Genomic DNA, 22,395 nt, shown 5'->3' on the forward strand with positions numbered 1-22,395 from the left:
TTCCATATTCTCCTAACAGTCATTGGATTTCGACCAACGCGAGCAGCAATGTCGCGATACGATAAACCTCAATCGCGATAGGCTACAATCCGACCTTTATCAAAGTCGGAAACGTGATGGTAGGCATTTCTCCTCCTTACACAATGCATCACAACAACGTTTCACCAGGCAACGCCGGTCAACTGCTGTTTGTGTATGAGAAATCGGTTGGAAACTTTCCTCATGTCAGCACTTTGTAGGTGTCACCACCGGCGCCAACCTTGTGTGAATGCTCTGAAAAGGTAATCATTTGCATATCACAGCATCTTCTTCTTGTCGGTTAAATTTCGCGTTTTTAGCACGTCATCTTCGTGGTGTAGCAATTTTAATGGCCAATAGTGCAGTTGTTGTATACACGCTGTCAGCATTAATACACTAATTACACAACAGACTACACAAATGAAGCAGTGGTCAGTATTATTCCAAAAGTATAGCCACCCTGAAGAAGTGTTGTGATTTGATATATTTAATTTGTTGAAATGTATTGCTGACAAAGGCAGATCTACTTTCATTATAATGTTTTTCGAACGACGTGAACTCTTCCTCTCATAAAGCACACTTGGCTAGCTTCCCCATTTCTATCGCACACATTATTCCCAGCTGCTGACGATACACTGGCCATTGTGTTGTGCCATGTATCAAGTGTTTACTTTTATCAATAACGTCTGTTTCATTCTGAATCACGCATCGTCAGTTTGGCAAGGCGTAGGTGAGTAACCAGCGTCAGGTACGTGAGTGTCTTTCAACCCGAACGGTACGCTCGTCATTACTTCGAAAGTGCTCAGATGAAGAAAAGGAATAAAATCCTATGATAAGTTTCCATTCCAGTAGCTCAGTGTTAAAAATGCGATGGGTTATGGGAGTTAAACCAAATTCCAACAGAATTGGCGAGTTATTTTTGTGTGAATTGTTAACCTTTTCTCATTCGAAGAAGCATCACCATTTACGGGTAATGGCTACCTTTCTCTTGTTGATAGGTCTCAGGGTACTTCTTTTGCATAACACAGTGTAATTTGCACAAACTCATTTTTGCAGCAGCTGTTGTGACAGAATTCTGAAACAGAGTGTCCCATTAAACAAGTAATTGACGACCAGAGAGCTCCATAGCTTACGAAAAACCTCATTGTATCGGTTTGTGGTAACATAAGAGAAGAAATTTCATGTTTGGTTTCATACTAGGAAACTCTTGTCTCACTAGCTGTCGATAACTCTCCAAGAATTATAGTCATTGGGATGATAATATAAAGTAGAAAGCACAACTTCTGATATATAGTCGTAGGTACGATTGTTCAGTGTGTTTACGAACTGGCAAAGTACTCTCCTCCTTGTGTGCCATCATTCGCCAAAATCTCGTTTCGATGTCTCGAGAGGTTTAAGAGATACGAGGGACGTAAGAATGTTTCATTCTCTTGGGCGTGAGGTCGGGAGTGAACGCGCTACATAGGATCCATTTTCTCGAGATCGGAGGCTGAATGAGACCTCCTCCCAAGTCTAAACAAAAATTCAATACGTTAGCTAAATTTCATACGCAGCAACATATGGTGTAATACGCGCCAAACGCAAAATCATAGCGACCCCTATTTTCGATTGCAAACTTCTTGAGTTTTGCGTAGTGTTTTACTAAAATGTATACATCACAATAAGTGCGACCAAAACCGAGATGATGGACACTTCGCCACGAAGCTGACATATAAAGCTACAAGTAAGGCAAAAATCAAATATTTTCAATGAACAGTTTCTGAAAAATCGTTTGAGAAAGATAACAGGGTGCGCGAGCTTTGGTTCTGTCAGCGCTGAGCGTCGCCAACCGGCGCATGCGAAGTACGTGTACGCGTCGCAGTATGCGTTGGACCAGCGCGATATGTGCGGAACGTGCGCGTCGCGTTGTAACGTCGTGTCACGTAACACGTGCTATACGCGTCTCAATCTGCGCTTATCCTCATTCAGACGCCTGTATGCGCTGCGCCGCAAATGATATATAGCCAGGCAGCCAGCAAATGCGTTTTCGGTAAAACTAGGAAGTGAACACACGAGAACTGGCTCTGAGCACTATGGGACTTAACAGCTGTGGTCATCAGTCCCCTAGAACTTGGAACTACTTAAACCTAACTAACCTAAGGACATCACACACATCCATGCCCGAGGCAGGATTCGAACCTGCGACCGTAGCAGTCGCGCGGTCACACGAGAACTGTATAGCATCCTGGATCGGTTAGATTTCAAGGAAGTAACTATTTGTGCGCCACCTGCAGTGTTGATTAAACTGAGTGGCGACTGGCGAGATTAGTTTCCAGTTGTAAGGCGAGCAATTAACTACAACGATTAGAAGTCAGGGTGGGGACCTTTTTACTTGGAACTCCCAGTCGAGGTCACCTATGAACTGCCAATAGTACTGTTTCTAATGACACTTTTTCAGATAGGGACATCGTTATTATTATTAGAAATTTTATTATATTTTGTCCATGTGAACGTTTACTGATCATATCAATGAGTTCAAACTCTAAACTTCTATTTGTAGTCATAGTTTTTGATGTCATGAGTAAATAGCAAACAGAAACATTTTCTTTCGCTGATCACAATGAGTAACGTGGACTTGCAGACTGGAAGTTATGGCCAGTATGTTCTCCATCGCTTTCCGGCTGACAGCAAAAATAGTTTTCAGGCTCTTGTAAACGGCCTGGAATGATTCATTTGCTGCCCCATAGATGGTATTTCTGTTATTTTGTTTGTCTGGATTGAGGATAATAATAAGCTGTTGGTCGTCCGTCATCTCCCTCTCAATGCTCATTGCTGTAAGTGCCCTACAGTGACGTTTGATACTTTTGTGGTGGAGAGTGAGTATAGATTTTACGCTTGTGAGGTGGTCGTGCATTTGATATTCTGGTTGACTCTTGCTTTTCTGTCGCCACAAACGCGATAAAAGCGGAGGGATACGCCGTTAGCAGCAATACCGGTGACACTGTCGTATGCCTTATGTATTCTGATGAAATATACCAGGAAGTGTTTCTGCAGTTTGTCACATTCAGTGTGGGCAAAGAACTGATGACTTTGGAATTTATGATAAAGCGCAATCGGCACGGCCTTTGATAGTGTTTGCCGGTGTTGTATCTAATTAAGTAATAGTGTAAGAGAAGTTTTGCACAACATGGCTGCCCTCTACTTAAGATGTGACTATCGACGCCCCCTTAGGCTGGTATACTGATTAGTTATTTAGCGCAAGTGGTACCTGGTGATGTCTAGCGCTGTTTTGCTGTGCGCTTTAGAATAAAGCGATCATAAGCCCTGCGACATGTAACCAGTCTGGGCTGCTCATGCTTTGGCATTCAGTGAGCGTAGAGCGTAGCGCCGTACCGTTAGGTTGCTGAGTTGGGCATTGATAGTTCTGTACTCTGTGTTGCGTCCTATGATGATCCGTGACCCGCATTCAGCAGCGTTTACATTTGACGTAAATTGTCACCGGCGTTATTCTCGTAGATGAGAATACACCGAATAAATTTGGAATTAATTTGCTTTGATAATTTTAACATTGCTCCTTGTTGAAGAAAATTGATACTGATCATTCAAATTGAATTTTTACTATCATTCGATTGAAATTTAACCATTCGAGTAATGGTACATTTGCCAAATTTTGTATTTTTATTCAAATGAGAAACTGTCGATTTCCGAGTGTTTCTAAGGGCTATATAAATTTGTTAACAATGCGTTTATCATCTTTTTCATCAGACGTCATGTCCTCAAACTGCTTAATTTGAGAAGAGAGACATTGCTCCTCCATAAGAAGCACTGTCGAAAGCTATATAAAGTCAAGCATTTCGTGCGGAAGTAACTCAGCGAGTGAAATGCGAGAACCTACGTTGGTGCTTTTTAATACATAGTACCGTGCATATACACAGTATGTAGGCAAACCCGACCGTTACGCAAACATACACAATGATTAGTGTGAACACTAAACCTCACTAATGCACTGCAATCGTGTGTTTTCATGACAGTTAGACGAGTGTTTTTTAGTGTAACATAGTCAGTCTTCATGTAAAGATTTATAGGTCTGCGGTCAGTGTTCGCGTACGGAACTGTACATTACATTAGACAATGGAGCTTTACCCAGCTACATAGTTGACGAAAGTGTGTTTCGTGTACCGACAAGTAAAGAGAACCACAGTATCGAAGCACATTCCAACGAGGTAGACCTTAGAAGGTCAAAACGGGTTAGGAATGCAGGGCAAGAGGTAGCACTGTATACTGACCGAGGAGGAGAAACAACTATACGGTTGGAAGAATGAGTGCTTGCGCACATAGATGGAGAGCCCTCAATCGGCATTGAATTATCTCGCTTAATGTCTCTCACAGTAACGTGCGGGAAGGTTGAGAGCGTTCTCGAATCCAATGCTTCCAAAATTTTTATGTGAACACTCTTAAAACAAACGATATTGATATTCTACGTCCTTATTCTTCATGGCTATACATTTGAAACCATCTACCGCTAGAGGGCTCCAGATTATAGAGTGCAACGTGGTGGTGTGTAATGTAATCATGTTGGTGCGTGAGAAACAGCGTGCTGTAATCGAGTTTCGAATCCGAAGAATTCATGCGCACGTGGAGCGCACTCTCGTGCAGCGTGGCAATTCCCGACCACGCACGAGCGCTGCGACATCTGCAACACTGCCACGGCCTGGGTTCACTGTCATCGATCATCCTCCATAAAATCCTGACTTGGTTCCCTCCGATTTTTTATCTGTTTACAAAACTTAAAAAACACCCGTGAGGACTTCACTAATGTGGTGATGAAGCGGTGTAAAGCAGAGGTGACGTTGTGGCTCGGTCGACCAATTCAGACATTCTACAGTGACAGTACCAACATACTAGCCTTTCTTTGGGAGGTACGTTTGTCTCGAGGGTGACTATGTTAAGAAATATACATATAGCTCTGAAGAATAAAGAGGTAGAACGTAAAATTACGCTTTTTTCATTTGAAAAGTTTTAAGAGTTTTTACATAAAAAAATCGGAGGCATTGCATTTCAGCACGCCCTCGTAATAGGTGTACAGCAAATACAAACAGACGTCACGGAGAGTTCAAGCACTATAACTCCTTCGGAGAATAGTTATCATGTCATTGTGGATAACTGGGTATCCCGCACTGTCTGGTCAATCATTACTTCTCTGCGGATGTGGTTTTCTCAGATTAAGCCTGTTTTCATCAACATATTGACGACGTTTTACACTTGGGACAAGTCTCTCAGTGTGGTAGGCGGTTGACATCCCCAGCTGCTGAGGTCTTTCACATTAAAACTCACCTAGCAACTAAAAACAAGTACTCACTGAAATTATTTCCACTATATAAACACGAGATCAGTGAACTCATTTTGCCTACTCCCACGCGACAGTTGGACAGAAAATGCGGTGGAGGTATAATACGAGTATATCGGTTAACTAAAAAATGAGCAGCGCTTGTGGTGGGCGCAGTCCCGGAAGAAGGCTTCAGCAGCCGTTCAAGATAAGAAACCATTTCCCCTCTAACACTGTAGAACAGTTTCAGAGATTTACGTAGATTCTGTCCACATGTGAATCCAGCGTTGATATTAACAGTGATTCATACCGGTATTCCACACAGTGTTAACTCACTTTGTAGAAAATAAACACAGAATCCAGCGCGTCTGTGCACTGTCTTGCCACTGACGCGTAAAGGACACGGCGGAAGGGTCAGTATAGCTTTGTGATTCTTGCTGTAGTTGGTTCTTGTGATATAGTGGGCTGGAGACTGCTTGCTCTTTAGTTTGGAGACCTGCAAAGGAGAGAAGTCCACGACCGCAATCCCGCGACCTAACTTTCCACGAACTTCTACCCCCAGTCCTCCTCCTCTCTGCCACATCTCCAGAACACGAATCATTCCTTGATATGGTGTTACTGTACTTAGATATGGGGCACAAGTAAAATATTTGTTCTTAGCGCACTTCATTTAAAAATAAACATTAATTTTATACCATTACAACACTGTTTTCAATAATTTGAGGTTCTTCATTCCCCAGCATCGCACAAATTATTAGTCCTAGAGACGAAATGCATAGAACCTACCTTACAAGAAATGTGATGTAGTTTAATTTTCCCATAGAGACCATGGTTTTCGAGTTACTCAAGAAAAACGTAAAAAAGTGGTCTCCAAAAGTAAGTCCACCCCCTACCGGTCATGATTCTATGTTTCTCATTGCATCCCCTCCTACCACTGCAAAAAATTTCCAGTTACACGGATTGTTTACCCTATTTGACTTTTTTGGTCTTCACTGACTGGATCATACAATCCAGGCTTACACAATGTTGCATTCATTGCGATCCTCAGTATATCTATTTTATCTGAATTTTGTTGAATGAGACATGTGTACCAGTTTTGTGTATCATTTTTTCCTTAACCTGTAGGAGACTGAATGCTTCGTCACACGAGAGTCACACATAAATTATTTGTAGTGCGTAAATTACGTAGACAATGTCAGGGATTAGGTTGTCCCTGTTTCAAAGGGTTAAACTTGAACTTTGTTCCATATGGTGTTGCTAGTAACCTGAATACCTTAATTCCTGTTTGTACAGCAATAATTATTGTTACTGACGCAAAATATGATCTTATATCAACATCCATACGTTATTTCGTGTACGCAAAAGACCGAAGACTGTCTAAAACTGAATTATCGGAGTGAACTAATTCGCCTTGCGCTAATTAATATTTCAGAACTGGCTATGAAGCTTAATTATTTGTTTGACTCATGAAATCAACGCTGTAGAATCTAAAATGTCCAATATATTCTGTTCGGCCGCTAATATTTCGCCCATAGACCATTTTCGAAGCCCAGTCGTCTGTGTGTCAGAACAGTTTGGCCTGTTAGAAGTCTATCAATCCGATTCGTACGCGTAAGCACAATAAGCTGCTCCAAAACAGAAAGGGTAAGATGTGAGAACACATTCTGTACATGTATACATAATAATGCATCGGAGACGAGTGATAACTTATGAATTTTGTTTCATTGGCACTCTGTTTTCAAAATGTTCTCGCCCTTCTCAAGTGCTTCTGTACCCATCTCTCTTCACTGTCCCCCTACTGGGCCAAGCAGTTATAGAGCTATCGGGCTTCGTCGTTGTTTCCTGGGTCCGTCTACTGGGGTTCTTCTACTGGACTTACTAGTTGAATTAGATGCTTGAGAAGCTCAGTAATACGCTTCTTTCAGGTCTTGTTTCAATTAATATGCTCACTCACATACTTGGATCATTCTACCCTATTTATTGATTGATGTTCATGTTGTACATCTGTTGTCTGCATGACTGTATTTGTTGTACGGAAGTGGAATAGTGTGTTTTGCCAAAATTTACATTGAGTCCATTTACAGACAACCACTTAACGAGTATTTCTGAAAGTTTATTAATAATCTCTTATAACACTACCACCGTTTGCAAAAAGTGCCAGATCTACTGTTGAATGGTCAGTGGGAGGTATAAGGAATAAGAGTGAACTCAAAATTGTACCCTGTGGGACTCCCTTTACGATTTCTCTCCAGGTACTAAAATTGTCTGCTTTTTCAACGTTGTCTGCATTATTCATCACACCTTTTGCACTTTGTACGGTAGAAAGAGCCATAATTTGGATGTTTTTACGTTGTATCTATTAACACAAGTTGCTGGCCTGCAATTACACCAGCATGCTGGAAGTTCCTTTTTGCATTCTATTTCTTAGCTATGAGTCAAACCGCTTGTATGCACAGCCATGAATTCCATAATTTTATCTAAGAGCGTAACATGGTCTACACTGTCAGTTGCCTTATAAATAGAAACAATTTTTTATTTACAGCTCGTAATATTTGGTGGGTGAATGTGAAAACAGCACTCTCTGATGAGTAACACTTCTGCAATAGACTCTGTGATATGTTAAGCAAATTGTTTCTACTTAAATGTGAGACGGCTCTTGAGTATATTACTTTTCAAATATTCTGAAAAAAAAACCCATGTCAGCAGGGGAAATGAACAATAATTTTCTATGTTAATTGAATCTTCTGGCGGTTGCTTGTAGAACAACATTATAACAAAAGAAAATCTGTAGTTTGCTTCTGTTCTAAAGTATTAATTTATTGTGTTAACTGCTGTTCGGCTTACAAGGCCATCATCGGGCATCTGAACTGGTTGACACAATGAAATAATAATGTAGAACAAAAGCAAACTAGCGTTTTTAATTTATTAATAATTATTTAATTCTTTCTTGTCACCTTTCTTATAAAGAGGCTTAAAGTTGCATATTTTAACCTGCATGAAAAAATTCCTTTGCCATTGATGCATTACATAAGTAACTAACTCATTACTTATCAAGTTGACAACAATTTCTTAGAATTCTGCTTGAAATTAATTCAACACCAAGCCTCTTGTTTTCAGACCTTTTGCAATTCTAATAATTTCAGTGAATTGTGTTGGTGGTACTTCTCGTTGCTTAAAGGTTTGCAGAATCACAGTTCTAATACATTCTCTTGCTCCTTCACCTGCACCATTTCATCATAATTTTGCTGGTACATTTAGAAAGTGATTGTTGAAAGTACTATAACAACTATGTAACCATTAATTGTTTGAATCTCCGCACTGTCTACAAAAATGTTATGAATCTGGGTCATCCTATCTTGCATGAAAAATTAATCACTGAAATAGGACTGAAACACTCAGATAATGATTCCCAATACTTTTTTCCTGTACCTATCTTCCAAAATGTCTACACAGGAGTTTCCACCATCTACTAACTGTATTAAAGGTTTCCTTGCTGGGTCTGCATGAATTGTGTGTATTTTTAGTATAGAATTTCTTTCAGCGTTGTTTCTTATTTGTAGGTCCATGGGATACGCTCCCAATAATATAGATTGTCCATAAGGGTCCTCCACCTTTACATACAATTGTAGCCTGCAAACTATTCGGGATATAGAATCGAGTGTTTGTGGCGTATAGCAATTCTAAAAATGTATTTCAAGAGAGCTCAGTTCGTAGCTCGTGAAACAGCAAGGCGACATTTGAATTCTGATTATTCACAGGTTGCAGGTGATTATTCACAGGCTGCATCGTCAAAAGTGCTGATTGCTTCATTCATTCGTGCATGTAGGGTAGCAAATTCATTGACTACAGGGTACATGCAGTATCTGACGCAACCCAACAAAAGAAGTGTTCTGGTTGCGTATCAGGAGAGAGCGAGGGCCATGCAATGTGATCATTGCGGACCATGTACCATTCAGGAAACGTCGCACTGAGTACATCCAACACATTCGAACTCCGATCTGGGGGTATATTGCCTTGCTGTAAGATGACGGACGTTTGGAGCTATTCGATCTGGGGTAGCACGAACTTTTCGAACATACCTAGGTAAATATTCCTCTTTGTGGACATCACTGCGAAGAGAAATGGGCTCGTCACCCCATCGTGCATAGGCTGAACCGTACGTTAACTTCGGGTTATGATGGGTGTGTTCATACTTGCTGTGTGTGTTTCTCCTCCAGTCATCGGAAGTCATATCGAAGCAGGGCTCATAACTCAAGACAGTTCTACGCCCGTCAATCGGATTCCAGGTCGAAATTTTGTGCGGCTGTGGGATACCAACCAGACGCCCGCCATACAGTCCAGTAACTAACAGTGATAGTCTGGGGCGCTACTTCTTTTCATAGCAGGACCTTTTTGGTTGTCGTCCGTGGTCTCTTACAACATAACTGTACATCGAAGATACTCTACACCCTGTTTCGCAGGCCTTCGTAGGAAGCCATCCTGGTCTTTCATTTCAACAAGATAATGCCCGCCAGCATACGGCGAGAGTTTCTACAGCTTCTCTTCGTGCTTGCCAAACGCTACCTCGACCAGCAAGGTCACTGGATCTCCATGGAATTGAGAAAGTTTGGAGTATAATGCGTGTGGCCCTCTCATTATATTGGGATTTGGATGATCTAACGTGCCAGCTTGGCAGAATTCGGCACATTATCTCCTCAGGAAGACATCAAACAACCCAAATAGTACCAAGTCGAATAACTGCTGGAATAAGGGCCAGTGGTGGACCAACGCGTTGTTGACTTCCTAATTTTTAAAGCTTGTCCTCTTGAATTAATCATCCAACTTTTCTGAAATTGAAATCAGTTTTTTGGCAGAACATGCAAGTCACATATGACGATTTCCGTTCGATTCGGATAACTAATTCGTGCTGACTCGTTTTTTATGTCTTAAGAGTGCACGTTCAGAGGCAAATTAAAACTGGTTGTACCGAGATACATATGGCTGAAATGCTCAGTGTTTTTCAGAATCTCTTGTGGCTGTTTGCTAAGTCCATCTAATTGTTAGTGGAATATATTACCTTGATCCCAAGCGCTATGAGTCTGAATAAAATATAAAACTGACTGCAGAATCGTTCTTTGATTAATTAAGATGCCTGACTAAAAATCCTCGAAAATAACATTTTCACCAGCGCAAAATACATCACTGGGCACAAAACAAGCATCTAACTGCGTGATGTTAGTACGGCCGCCATTGCGCGGGAACTTTAATTAAACAGTTCACTAAATATTGAAATTCCGAATATATTTTCCTAGTTTTCAGGCCTCTGTTCCAAAATTTCATTTAAATCACTTGCAGAGAATTTAAATTTTACAGACACACACACAATCCTCATCAGTTCGTCTGTAGTTCATAATATACATGAGATAAAAATCTCTACCAATTTAAACATTTAATATACTGGTATCTTCAGGTTGTCAGTGGAAAAATCGATCACTTTTCTGTGCTCCTTGAGTCTGCCTTTGGTCCATAAAAATATAAATTTCTGTTCAATTGTGGCTGCACGAATCAGCAAATAATGCGTCCTCTATAAAACAAAGAGTGCTGTGGATGACATTTGCAATTTGTTAAATATTTTCACCTCCCAGTGTCTGATATTGTCCCATATGTAATTTCTCTTTCATTTTAGCATGAAAATTTATATTTTTTAACGATGCCTAATCTTTCGTTGACGACACATCGTCGGTAGTTAATAAATCATTCTGCTTGTTTCTTTGCTCAATTTACACAATTTCCAATATTTTGAACTTACAATAACACATCTGCACAAAATAATTTTCTATAAATTATTTACGTTTGGGGTCCGCCTCGTTTAATTTGCTTATAAAAATGACATTCTTAGTGCTCTTTCCAATTACTTGTGACGTATAGACCTTTAGCTATCTGAATTACACTATCATCATTCCTATAGATTAAGTGTACTTCATATGTTTACAGTTTCAACACACAATAATTTTAGTCCTGTTCTGTAATTTTTCGATACACACTTTGTACATTCGGCTGTACTGTCATATATTGTGTCAAGCGCAAGAGTTCCTTATTTCCAAACTAAATATCTCGAGCACTTAGATCGATAGCTGTGTGCAACTAAAGGAATGTTTTAAGAATTTTATACAGAAGTTATACTTCGAGATAGTTCTAAAACCTGCTAACAGGTGGCACTGTTCGCTGTGCAGTGCGCATAGATCTATGTATATAACTAAACTTGTCCTCTGCAACCAGTCTTTGCATTCAAAGGACAGTCTTTCCGAAATGTCCACCACCATCCATAGCACGGACGTGGCGTAAACGAACAATAAAACTCGTCATCGCAATCTGTTGTGTCTCATCGGAAATGGTTCCAGATATTATAAGAGATCGCCGATTTAAGTTCGTCCAGCATGGTGGGATGGTTCTGGTAGTATCTTTCAGTATGACCCACAAAAAATTGTCACAAGGAGTGAGATCAGGAGAATAAAGAGGTCAAGCCCTCCCTGCGTCAATAAATTTGTAATATTCTAACGCAGTGACTGTATTATCGATGGATTCACCAAGAAATTGTAACATACGTATAGTGCGAAGTGCGCTGTCCCCATCTTGCATGAACTACTCGGTGCCTGATCGATCCTCTAACGCTAACTGCGCAGCAGCAAATCGTTCAAAAACTGCATATCGTTCACTACCGATCGTTTCCCGATGAAAAAAAAGCCAATAAGGTTTCCGCTGCATATGGCAGCCGTCAACACGCAACAGAAATAAATTAAGACAGATGTATATGTCTTAGACCACTGTTAACCGCTTTCTAATCAGCGCCCACTTGTTGCCTTGAGAACTGTCAAGGACCATACCGAGTCTTCCCATTACAAATACACTTAAAACTTACTTGTTATAAAAAAATCTCCTGTATACGAAGTAATTTCACTATGACAGCTGTAAAAATTAAAGGTTTTTATGCATAATACATTTATGCAATGATTAATTAAATTCAGCAATATTTTTAACAACTTACACAGAATTATCCAAAGTTTATTTTTTGAAAACTAAACAGTAATTTTTGTAATAATGAACCCATTTTTGTAATGTTTGATATTCTTACTGTTACTGTTAATGTGACCAAAGAGGTGGTTTCAAAACCTAAATAATTAATGCCCATGTAAATTATGGATAAGATAATAATTAGTTTCTATTGAGAATAGAAGAAATGAATAATTAAAACTTTTATTATTAACTCATAGAAACGTGAAATATAAGGAAATGCAGTATAAACAACAATCTTTACTGTTCAGAAATGTGTATAAAAGAAATGTTTAATGTCGTATTAAAAAAATGTGTTGGAGTTTCACACTGAAATTTCAAGTAAATCAACGGTTCTTGAAACTTTTCATGAATTTCTCCTGCGTCTGCTGAAAATAGACCGAGTACCTACATAAGTATATGAATGCTACATTCTTCATAAAATGTAGTTTGCATATCTTTGGACTGTTCGAAGTGCGCGGAAAAGAATTCAAATGTGCGTCTGGAAGTTTGTCTCCTTCTTTGTGTGGTCTTTATTGATGATACTAAGTTACAGAGAAAATAGACTTTAAATGTGGACTGTTTTGAGACCACATATGAGAATGCTACAGTGTCAAATCATTGTTTGGTTTAACTTCATAGGTGTGTTTATTTCATTTTATTGCTATCATTAGGTGTAAGAGAAGGAGAACCTACACTCATCTTCAGAAAATGCGGAATACCTTGAACGACTAGAGATAGGATGTTCATATTCAGAAGACATGTACGTTAGCATGTTCTACAGAAATGGTTAGTGTTTGAACTATGTCGGCTGGTGTTTTCAAGATCAACGCCGATATCGAGGCGGAACACCACCTACCGGTAAAATGTGCCTGCGGTACTCGTTGTCCCTATAAACCGAAGGTAATGGATCAGTGTGCCGTGAACAACGTGCAGGCGTATGAGCGAAATGTACCGTCAGATCAATGAGTTTGAAAGAGGGAGCGTTATTGGCATGAGAGAATGTGATGCATCCATCTGAGAAATTGTTGCTCGTGTGGGACGAAATGTTTCGGCCAGTGCATCGGGTGCGTGCAGAATGGTTCACGGAAGGCCACAGAACATAACGAGATGGGTCAGGTCGCATCATCCAGACCAACCACCGAGAAGATCGACGTCTCATCCGAATGGTACTGCAAGATAGATCTGCGTCCTCCTCAGCTCTGGCGCTCCAGTGGAATGGAGTAATAATCGTACACTATCATGGGTGACAGTGTGTCACTTTTTAATACGGCATAGGATACGTGTGCGTCTTACACTTTTACACCTACCTTTGACGAATCTGTAGAATCATTCTAGACGGCGACGCTGTATGGAACGACGTCGCTGGAGACAGGAATCAGATAGCGTTTTCGGACGACCTCACCTCAGGTTGTGTTTGTTTGAAAATGATTGCCGCATTTTGGTTCGCCGCTGACGAAGGAAGGGGCATCATAGTGACTGCATTTGTACAAGACATACAGTGTCAGCTCAAGCCCTTATGGTGTGGGGCGCTATTGGGTACAATCATATATCACAGTTGGCTGATTTCGAGGGAACTGTGGTCACTGTGACCTAACTGAGAGACATTCTGCGACCCGTTGCGCACGCTTTCTGCACAACATACCGGACAATGCACGACCAGATGTTTCTGCACGAACACTAGCCTTCTTGGTGGCACAGAATGTCAGTCTTCAGCTCCGACATGCAAGATCACCAGACCTGTCGTCAGTCGAAACGTGTGGGATATGGTGAAACGACAGGTGCAGCACTGTGACCCAATGCCAACCACCACAGATGAACTTTGGAACCAGGTGAATCCAGCGGTTATGGCTATACCACAGGACGCCATTCGGGCCTTATACGCTCCGATGCCATCACGCATGTAACAAGTTATCAGGGACCATGGCAGAACCTGTGCCTACTAGAGAATGGGACATATGCTAATCATTTCTTCAGAATATACTGCACATGCACTGTGAATATCAACGTCCTTTCTTAGTCATTCAAGGTGTTCTGTTTTTTTCTGAACATGAGAGTACATTTTGCATCTCACAACTGATCTGATACAAGCATTGTTTAGTTAACAACAACGGGACAAATAATTTCTGAAAAATATGGCGTAAATGATTCATATCATTAGCATAAATGTGTACACATATAATTCTTATTTTAGGGAAATTCTTAAATTTTGTAGCAGTTATATCAATTATGTCGTTTAATTTCCACAATTTACACTAAAAGCAGTTCAAATTATATGTAACTTAGTACAAAGAAAGTGTACCGCATGGAGTCCAAAAAATAATTTATGTTGTTTAAGGAAAATATGTCCCTAGGATGTGCACTGCCAAAATCGGCCTTCTTGTCATTGTATTATATTATTCTTAATTCCTTGTTTGATGTTAATAATATGAGGATATATTGATGTTGCATCTTCCCGACATAGCGTCCGCGGAACAGCGACTATTACTCGTACTATACTGAAAAAGCGTATGTGTTTAGTCTACAGTCTAATTTTTTATTTCGCCTAAAGGCTACCGGTTCCGCACACGGTACCCTCCTCAGGCCATTGCCTGGCTCGCAGTCGTCATGTTTGCTTCCCATGTAGGTGTCAAATACTCACACACCTACTTCCGAAGCAAACGTCGCGCCAGGGGATGGCCTGAGGATGGTATCATGTACGAAACCGGTGGCTAGTAGGCGAAATAAATAAAATCAGACTGTAGACTACAAAAACATACGCTTTTTCAATGCTGATGATTAAACTATGCATTCCAATTTGTAAAACCGTGTAGTTCTTGTATTTCAGTAGAGTAAAAAATTTAGTTTAGAAAATAAAAGAACTGTCTCTAAATGTTGATTCACCATTGTTAAGCCATCTAAGCCTTTTCTTCTGTGTTGAAGGCCATACTGTCAGTTCTTATCGGAACTGTGTCATTAGCTGAAGGTCTTGATTTCCGTGTACATACGTTATTTACCAGCATTCTATTAAAAATTTCCTAAACTGTGGATAATAAAAGTCGCCAAGATTTTGTTGTACAGCGTCGGAAAATAAGACTGGGTTCCGTACTTTGTTAGAATGCAGTTTTCGAAAGCGACCACTTCATCTGGAACACTTTATAATTTAATTAGTTAATATCTTCTTATAGATGAGGCATTACTGGTTGTTGCCGATTTGAAGGTGAGAGGCTGGCACATGTCCAGTATAATATTGATTACACTTCTTTACTCAGTGTTCCCCAAGTACTCTGGGCATCCAACATAAATGTGGCAGGAAGAGGAGCCCCTACAAAAGAAAACAGTGGCTGTTACTAAGCTAGCTTGCTTACACGCAGTAGCAATACAGCCTCGTCACAGGGCCAAATAGGTGTAGTGAAACTAGAACGGAAATTATATTAAAAATAGTGTCATAATTTACAGTACCTATAAATGTAAAGTATAGTTTGCGTAACTTGAGTGTGAATTGGTTGCTTGACAATGTAGTTAAGAAGTTCACCGGTATATTTGAACATTGATATAGTCCTGAATTCACTGAACGATGACGAGTATCTCTTGAATAATATCTGGTTCGGCTCTTCCGTGTGGTGACTGAAGAGAATACGTGATGCAGTCTTAAGGTATGGTGTGGGCACTGTGGAACTAACTGTTGATAAACTCTGACTCAGTGGAGCAATTCATCCACTTATATCCGCCTCTGACGGATAGATGCCCATTTGAGAACTATTTTTGTGATATTACGCTAAAATATGATATGGCGTTTAACCATTAAATATGTTGCACCTCTCTGGAAGCTGGCCTTGACGTGTGAGACCTCTCTCCGCATCGCTGTGTACCGTACCTACCGGCGGACACAGCACTCACAAGGGAGCCATCACAACTGTTAGTCACGGAATTTGATGATTCTTAGGTATGTTTTAGAGGGTCCTGTACTGACTATCTGGTTAATAACAATAATGAGCGTATGGCATTCGCGGCCGGGAGACCCCTCGCGGGGCGGTTCGGCAGCCGCTCCACAAGTTCTTTAACGCTACTACGGCGACTTGCCAGTGAATGAGGATGAAATGATGATGAAAGACACACAACACCCAGTCATATCGAGGCAGAGAAAGTCCATGACCCCGCCGGGAACCGAACCCGGGATCCCGTGCCCTGGAAGCGAGAACGCTACCGCAAGACCACCAGCCGCGAAGTCTATCTCGTTAACGGCTGTTCATGTGTGTCCTCTAGTTTTCGAGAAAGCAAATGTTGATGTTTATGCGCGCGTCCTACACTCGTTTGCGGAAAACATGTTTTGGCAAAGTCAACGTAATGCAGTGGTTAAGGTTTAAGGTTACTACGCTCGTGTTACAGAATATCGTTAAATGTTATATGTCATGCAAAATTATACAAAAACAGTAATATTCGCAATGGTAATTTTAGTAATAAATCAGTCATTACAGTAAACTTTCTTCAAAAGTTTATTCCATTTGTAGTTCGTAGATAAAATGTCAAATATTTTGTCAGCGGTCCCTTCTTGCATCAGCAGATACACCGAAAGAAAGACTGCTTCACTATTTGAACCTTCTTACAAACACTCATATGAGCGAGATTTCGGCTAATCGCACTGAAACTGCAGGTGCGATCTCTAGAGCAATACAATATCTGTTGACCGAAAGACGGATCAACATAGTCGATGATTCGGACGGGTCATCGAACCTCACGATATACGACGCCGTCGGCACACGGGGCGAGCTGGTTAGCGTGATCTGCTCTCTCAGCACTCGCCAATGGCCGTTGTAACCTTTAGTTGGCTCGCAAACCACACAGTTTCTTTCCGAGAATGGACGAGCTTAAAATAGCTGATCTCTGCTAGCGACTACCGAAGAAGAGCGGAGAATATCGCGAAGAAGACTCTGGATTCGTGCAAGACTTAGTAGCGAATTTCTGGTAGGGTGACACTACATAATGCTACACAACGATCTTACGTACGTACTAGTAAAAGTTATTCATAAACTTGGTAGAATTTTTACCCCATTTTCAGTTTTAAATTGAATATACATCGAAGAAGCAAAGCGAGTGGTACAGCACGCGTATTCATATAGAGAGATATATAAGCAGGAAGAATACGGAGCTGCGGTTGGCAACACCTATATAAGACAACAAGCGTCGGAAGCAGTAGTTACATCGATTACTGCTGCTACAATGGCAGGTTATGAAGATTTAAGGGAGTTTTGATCGTGGTGTTATAATCGGCGCACGAACTATGGGACACAGCATCTCCGAGGTAGCAATGAAGTGGGGATTTTCCCGTACACCCATTTTGCGAATGTACCGTGAATATCTGTAATCCGGTAAAACACCAAATCACCGACATCGCTGCGGCCGGAAAAAGATACTGCAAGAACGGGACCAACGCCGACTGAAGAGAATCGCTCAACGTGACAGCAGTGCAACACTTTCTCAAATTGTTGCAGATTTGAATGCTGGGCCATCAACAAGTGTCACCGTGCAAAATATTCAACGAAACATCATCGATATGGGTTTTCGGAGCCGAAGGCTCACTGGTGTACCTTTGATGACTGCACGAAACAAAGCCTTACGAATTGCCTGTGTCCATCTACACCGACATTTGACTGTTGATGACTGGAAACATGTTGCCTTGACCGACGAGTCTCGTTTCAAAGCCGGCCAGTGTGACCGAGTGGTTCTAGGCGCTTCAGGCCGGAACCGCGTGACCGCTACGGTCGCAGGTTCGATTCCTGCCTCGGGCATGGATGTGTATGTTGTCCTTAGGTTAGTTCGGTTTAATTAGTTCTGAGTTCTAGGGGACTTATGACCTCAGCAGTTGAGTCCCATAGTGCTCAGAGCCATTTGAACCTTTTTGTAAAATCAGCGGAACAGGTTGTTCACTTACGGATCTGTACACTTCTCACGGCATTTGTGGTGTGAACTGCATTCCTGCTGGAACATGCCGTTCGGTACCTTGATCATGAATGGTAATACAACAGGGTTTACCATTCCGAACGGCAAACGACTCATGGCAAGTTGAGTCTCAACCCACCATCTAGCAACTTGTTCCTGATGGTTCGTTTTGAAACTGTAACTGCAATATCTGCCCGGAAATCAGCTGTTGTGATCCATCTTTCGTCAGAACCGGTCAAACAAGCTTAGGTACGATCTTTCCATGGTGTATACCGTCTGAAAGAACCTGTTCGTGACACATTGTGGTCCTGAATCCATTATGACACCAGTCCTCGTGCAGTGATTACACTATAACCAACTGACTGCACGATCTGTCTGTCGTGCTTATGATTTGCCGTTTCTCGAAAGGATGCCGATAAGCTGCCTGCGCACTCCCTCTGGGCAATTTGCGTTGTGATCTCTTCTTGAATATATCCAGTAATGTGAGGCACCCCATAACCATTTGTATTCATACCATTCTTCATAAGTATGAAAATTTATTCTGCGTTGAGATATATGTAGGTTTCGTTCTAAACAAAAGCCCGGCCCCATCAGCCTATTCTTAGAACCACAGCTCCTGTGAATATACCATTATATTGTGCTCATTTGTTGACCAGGGTTGCAGCACCTGCAACGACTCACCCCACTATTCTGTGAAAAGCAAGGCTAAGTCACATCCTACTAAACCAGAACTCAGTCTGCCAGTCCAAAAAATGGTTCAAATGGCTCTGAGCACTATGGGACTCAACTGCTGAGGTCATTAGACCCCTAGAACTTAGAACTAGTTAAACCTAACTAACCTAAGGACATCACAAACATCCATGCCCGAGGCAGGATTCGAACCTGCAACCGTAGCGGCCTTGCGGTTCCAGACTGCAGCGCCTTTAACCGCACGGCCACATCGGCCGGCGCAGTCTGCCAGTACGTTCCGTTGATACCATCATTCACCTCTAAATCCCCTACTCCCAGCTCCCACTGCTGAAAGCATTATAAAATTCATGACAATCATCCCCCAAAGCGTTCACTCATTCCAACATCCATACACCCTCCACCAAATGTCCCTTGGTGGCTGCTCCACCTTCTGTCTCAACACCCAGGCTACATACTCCACCTTGTCTTTACTCGTCTTGACACTCTTGCCTAAACGTACTATAGCCCTCAACCATACAAACTTCTCTTATAACGCGACAGCGCTACAAGGTCTTGTACCACAACATCCACTACCAAACCCACCAATAACGCATACCCTGACTCAACACTATGTCCGTAACTTCATCCCTAATGAAACGATCCTCCGTCACTAGCACATCATCCGAGCGAACTCATTACCTGTGCAATGTACATTTCACCTAATCATCCCCTATGACTTCCTCACCCGCATACGCCATACCTTTTGCACCTACATTATTGCCGCTTACCTCGACATCTGCAGCACATCCCACACAGAACTCCAGTAGTCACGTCTGTTTACTGGCTCCTTCCAAAGCGAAATTGTTCTTATCGCACCTATCACACCTGTCCTGAGAGCAGCACCACCCAGATGTCGTCCGAGTATCTGCTAGCGTACTTGGACACCTCACTGCAGAATTCCTCAGTGTGATTGGAAGTGATCATCTACCTGTATTCTTTGCCATCCTCTTACACTCATCCTCATCCCCATGCACCAAATCCCAATCTTCGTCTGAGTGTCATCCAAGGCTGCACCTGTGACATAAGAAATACCTGATAGGAATTGAAAGCAAATTCATATTGGAAGTTAACCACTGACTTTCCAACAACATGACGATATTCCTTAGCCCCATGGTTCATGCAGCTGACCATGACACACGCTATATCCTCCGATATTCCTATCAAGGCCATACATCCTCACCATCTAACCCTCATCCCACAAGCCCTACTCATTCTCTGAGAATCCTGTCACATGTACGTGTATACTCATGACAGGATACACTCACACACCACTGGCAAATACAGAGACACATCAGGAATTTATTAAATGCAACAGGACTGGCGCCAGATCTGCACCAGCTCAGCGCTGCACTTCCCATTAATTCCGCCAAGTACTGGAAAGCATTCCATCGACTCATTCCCAATAATCCTATACCTCACAACAGGCTCCTTCGCAAAAATCGTCCCTTACCTGTAAACCTGAGTAAAGCTGACGACTTCACCTCCTATCTCTCTGGCATATTCACCGTCCCTTATGACACTCATTTCGATTACTCAGTCTTTCAGACCATCCAAAAACATACAAACATTGCTGTTCCATCCCTGGCTCCCAGCTTTTAGTACTTGTACGGCATACCACACGCAGAAATAAATACACCAAATCACAGCGCATGACATCAAATGAGAACTCTACAACAAACGACACGCTTTCCCAGTACAACTGCATCACTTACAGGCACTTTAAACAGTGCGCCCTCTCCTTCCAAGTCCCTTTTAAACCCTTTACACCGCTTTCCTCTCTACCTGTTACTATCCTCAATAATGGAAAAACTCCAAAATCATATTTTCCCTCAAACCGCACACACGTACTGATACCATGTCCTACTGCCTCGTGTGTATCACCTTAGTGATTAGCAAGGTCTTCACATCCATCATCTCCTGATACATCCATCAGCACCTGAAACAACACAACTTCCTCCCCATTAACCAGTATGGCTTGGTTCAAATGGCTCGGAGCACTATGGGACTTAACATCTTAGGTCATCAGTCCCCTAGAACTTAGAACTACTTAAACCTAACTAACCTAAGGACATCACACACATCCATGCCTGAGGCAGGATTCGAACCTGCGACCGTAGCAGTCCCGCGGTTCCAGACAGCAGCGTATGGCTTCCATCGCAATTTGTCCTCCGATGACAAATTCCTGCACCTCACCCATCTCCTATCCCACAAAGTGAAACTTCCGTAAATCTGTTACTGGTGTCTCACTCGACCTACAGAAATCCTACAAATATGTATGGAATTCTGGTCTCCATTTTAAACTCCAGATATTCACACTTTCTATTAACTACATAAAATGTATTCGAAACGGCGAAGGTGAACCACATGAGTGGTCACCTTAAACTCTTTGGCTACCCATGCATGACTCATGGCCAGATTCAAACTTCCAGATGTCGTTCCTGCGTCATAGCCTGTAATCATACACACATAATGTAATTCGTAGCCGAGAGCTATGCATGCATACCCAAAGTCATTAAGTCGATATCTCGCGCAAAGCGTGAAATCTGGGTTTGTTCGAGTGCTGATCTGGCCCAAACTTCCATTGTCGTCTTTCCTTTATACAGCTGCCGGTTGTTCATATTGGCAACTGCAGCTACATTTTACGTATTTCATAAAGGCTGCAGTGGCCGCAGTGTCTATTTCTTCAGACGTACATGCATGCCTGAAGGAAGATTGCGTCTTTCTTCGTAACAACCAAGGCACTGCCATATTTTATGCCATTGTGTCCACATTATCGCATCCTTCCTATTTAATCGCCCATCCTTTTATCACTGTCCGGTACCTTCCATCCCAATGCAGAGTTCCCCAAAGGCTCTGTCGTCTCTCATTGTCTTCCCTACAATGCTGATGCACCCAAACCATCCCAGCTAGTCCACCACCAGTATGCTGATGACAGCACATTCCTCACGTTCTACCCTACACTCCAGAAATCCCAATGATGTCTGAAAATCCACCTCAGTTGACTTCCTGGTGTAACCCCTCCAAAACGACGCAATAATTATATGACGAACCACCCACACTTTCTGTCCCATGACATCTGCCTTATCATTTATGACCTTCCTTCCACTTAAGTAACAAAGTAAAATATCTTGGACTAACCGTCGACTGCAAATTGTCGTGGAAACCTCCCATACTACCCATCCAACAGAAAGCCTCCAATAAACTAAAACTATTAACAGGCCGAACTTGAGGACTCCATACCATCACTGTTCCACACACCTACAAAACCTTGATTGAATCCATCCTCTGCTATGCAAATCTTGCAGGGATCTCCACGCCACCAAAGCACTTTAGGTCACTTCAAATCCTCACATGTCACGCATTTTGTCTCACTTTCCATATCCATTTACCTTCTT

This window comes from Schistocerca americana, chromosome 2 (assembly GCF_021461395.2).
Source record: "Schistocerca americana isolate TAMUIC-IGC-003095 chromosome 2, iqSchAmer2.1, whole genome shotgun sequence".
NCBI lineage: Eukaryota > Metazoa > Arthropoda > Insecta > Orthoptera > Acrididae > Schistocerca > Schistocerca americana.